The 3,714-nt window shown below is 37.9% G+C and overlaps 1 long non-coding RNA gene across 1 annotated transcript; it reads left to right on the top strand.

Moving 5' to 3' along the window:
• The first annotated feature begins 515 nt into the window (after nt 1-515).
• LOC134657624 (uncharacterized) lies at nt 516-1,377 on the top strand. The gene is made up of 3 exons (XR_010097637.1): nt 516-951; nt 1,037-1,138; nt 1,183-1,377. It is a non-coding gene; the product is annotated as an uncharacterized LOC134657624 (long non-coding RNA).
• The last annotated feature ends 2,337 nt before the right edge of the window (nt 1,378-3,714 follow it).

Here is a 3,714-nt window from a genome sequence, read left to right as displayed (position 1 = left end):
ATCTATGACATTTTGTCTATCGACGACATTCATCGATATACACAGGTTTTGGGATTATACTGAGCAACTTTTAATAGGGGACCAACCCCGAAATCACGAAAAAAAAGTTTGTATGAAACAGCGTGTCGAGAAATATCGTGAAAAACCTGTGTCAGATATCGAGAGCATTCTATCCAGAGTTTCGGTGTGGGATGGGGACAAATTAGTCCAATTCAGTCCCACCAAGACTCAATTTTGTGCGTTTACCGCTAAGAAAACCCCATTTTTTCAAGGCACAACTCTTCACATAGCGCCAGCTAGTGGTTTTGGTGGAACTTCTTTGTTTTTGGTATTTCTATTAGTGTTAATTTATTTTTAGAAATATTAAACATGATTTAATTTAATTATATAGTTTAGTTACAAATAGAAATATTTGTATTTCACCTTTTTTCCTTGATATTGTGTCGTTGGGTAATTAAACCTACATGTTTTAAAAGGTAGCACAATATGACTGGCAACGTGCAGTTCGTTGTAAAAAGCTCTAAATTTGAAATGGGAGAAAAATAGAATTAGAAGAAAAGACGGCTTGTATTAGTGTCAGAACATAATATTGGTTTTTACAAAAACTAAAATATATTAATATAAAACTCAGCGTGGAGATCAATTGTCGCTGTATATAGTTCCGGAGATATATATTTTGGTTACTGGGTAAGTAATTCTCGCAATGTTGTGTTTTCGCTGCAAACCGGCTAAATCCAAACTCGGTAAAGACTAAGTTATTTATTCTTTCCAGGCTTTAATAGGTCGAGGCAAATGTTGCTTTCCTTTGCCATGTTACTGAGGAAAGAGGTGCGTGCCCTTGAGCGTGGCAAGCTGATGTAAGAGACGGGTCTTCTCAAGATCGGGACGTCTTCATGGCCATTGTCACGAGTTCCGACCCAAATGCTATTCTTGACCGCTGCAGACTTTTCTGTAAGTGTTACGTCGGTTCAGTACTTAGGTGTCTGTCAGCAGTTGTGCACAAAGCTAAATCTCATGATATTTGTTATATTTTTAGATCGTCAGTCTCGTTTGTCTGGCGGAATGCAGAGGAGTTAACTTGGAGGAATTAACATCGTCTGTGGCAGCAGGTATGTGTTGGCCCTTAGGTAGCCCTTAGGTAGCCCTTAGGTAGCCCTTAGGTAGCCCTTTGGTAGCCCTTAGTAAGCTCATAGTTACTTGAAGTTCAGGTTTTGTTATTGTCATAGATCGGTAACCTTTTGCTTTTGTCACATTTATAATGAATAACTTTAATATCATAACCAAGGTTTACTGTGATCTAATGGACAGTGTTACTTGCCAAATTTAATGCACAGGTGTAACTTTCCGTGTTATAATTACCAGAATAAAATTTAATTACTTAAACAACTAGCTTGTTGGTGGTTTATCCTAAGATGTAAGAATACAGATATTAATGAACCAACAGCTCTACCGTTAGCAGACTGAGCTAGAAGTTGTTATTTTAGGGTATGTAGGAGTTTTGAAATAAGAAATAAAACAGCTATCAAGTGGACTCTTGTGTTTTCTTTCCTTTATCACATCCCGTTATTACATCCCTAGGTATTATGTAACCAGCCGGGTACATTTTCCTTAGTTTCATAGGTTTACAGGTTACACCATGTCGGAGTATTGGGAGCCTCGGTGTCGACGTCCAATTTCGTAGCCACCTTGCAGGGTAGGCTGCGCTCGTATCCAATAAAACTCGGTGTGCTCAATAAAGGGAGGCGATACTTTACTCTGGGCTAGACTGCTATATGTATTTTATGTAAGTCGCAAATCAGATCCCATATATTGAGTACTGCTGTCACCTTTGGGCAGGAGAACCTGGATGCCACCTTGGACCCTTCGAATCAGTCCAAAGGCGCGCTGCACGTAGGTACAAATCTTGGAGGATATAATCAAACGGAGACGCCATGTCTGTAATTTTCTGTACAAAACAGTCTGCCGATTTTTGCGGGGGAGGGGAACGTCAAATGTATGCGTAACGTAAAAATAGCCATGTCAGATAAACGTCAGTCCATACATTGTGTATGACCGTTGGCCGCCTATTTTCGACAGAGGGGAAAGCCTGTTAATGGCTACTCCGTTTAGTTGTATCCTCCAAGGTACAAATAGTCTACGATCCCAAACTCACAAGCGATATTGAATTGAACCTTTATGTCTAAGGAGACTGTCTGCTTGTCTGTTTTCTACAGCTTGTAGGTACAAACACCCGCGATCTGGAGCATTCACCTCCCTATGTATGTATGTATGTATGTATGTATGTATATACTTTATTGCACATAGAAATAAAAACACGAGAAACATAGTTACAGAGTAAATTAAATACAACAAAGGCGAACTTATCCCTGTATGGGATCTCTTCCAGTTAACCTTTGAGGAAACGAATAAAACAAAACAGAAGTAACGATGAATGACAAACAAAACAATAGTGTACAATCACTAAAGTTAATGAAATGCAAGTTGAAATGAAATGTACTATTCCAACGATACGTGACACTGGCGGCGTTGATCATCATAATTTTATTCGGGCGTTATCATCCTAATGCCGTAATGCCTGTCAAATCTAATGTAATATTTAAAAAGTAAATCTTTAAAATAGTGACCCTGATATATTATACCTACATCTACGCATATCCCAGAAGCCAGGTCCTAGAATCTAGGCTTCACACGTTAACAGCTAAATAAAAGCCATAATTTAATAAATAATGGAACAAATGGAAAGCTCGTTCTGTTCCAATTTGCAAGCGCTCATTCCCATGCAAGCCAAGCGGCACTTGGCATAAATGAGGGTACACGCAGAACATGTTTAAGATGCCATTACAGACGCTGCAAGCTTTCTAACGGCTTTTATCGGCGGTCGATGACCTATTAGTTTTATATCTAGTGTTTTCAAGCACCCATAGGTTCCGTAGGTTCAGAGAACAGTTTTTGAAAAATCTTAGCGCATTTTTAGATCACAATACAGTTAAAAATCTATCAATCAATGGATTAGCAATTCTGATTCGCATCCTGATTTTTTAGATACCTACCTATCTTTGCATGTCAACTAGTAGTGTTAGGTTAGGATTATAACGATTATTAACCTACCTATTACTTATACACTACCTAATTTAGCATCCAGTATCTAGATTTGAGTCTTAAGCCGATCAAAAACATTCGTTACAGTTTCTATTCTTAATGCAAGAAAAAATGCCTTCAAAAATAACTCCTTTTGTCCTGAAATCGCCAAGACGTACTATAATTTTTCTGTGATTTTACCAAAACTTTCTTCGGCCATATCTAACAGGGTAAAGCCATTAGGGCCGGCTGTGATCGGAATGCCAATGGCTTGGGACCGTATTCAGAAACAATAGATATGCGAATAGAATATCTCTTCTAAATAAATATCAATATATCAGGAGTCCCAAAAAAATATTCCTATTTAGTCCTACCGTTTTCCTGGATAATTTGAACGAATGTAAGTAAGTACACTGACATATTCGGAATGATATTTGAATCATGTTATTTAGTTATTGTGCGTCTCGCTCGTGCCTGTACATGTAAGGAGAAGTACGAGCGATTGCACGATTAATGAATGGTATCAGTCTACGTCATTATGTAACCCTAGTGCAAATTTTTACTTTTATTTATTTATTTATTATATTTCATTCGATGGGCTTGACGTGATGTACGCGTTTGTGTTAAATGTAATTG

The sequence above is a fragment of the Cydia amplana genome, chromosome 20 (genome assembly GCF_948474715.1).
Source record: "Cydia amplana chromosome 20, ilCydAmpl1.1, whole genome shotgun sequence".
In the NCBI taxonomy this organism is placed as follows: Eukaryota; Metazoa; Arthropoda; class Insecta; order Lepidoptera; family Tortricidae; genus Cydia; species Cydia amplana.
Note: the sequence above shows the minus strand (reverse complement) of the source record. Positions and strands in the feature narration are given on the sequence as shown.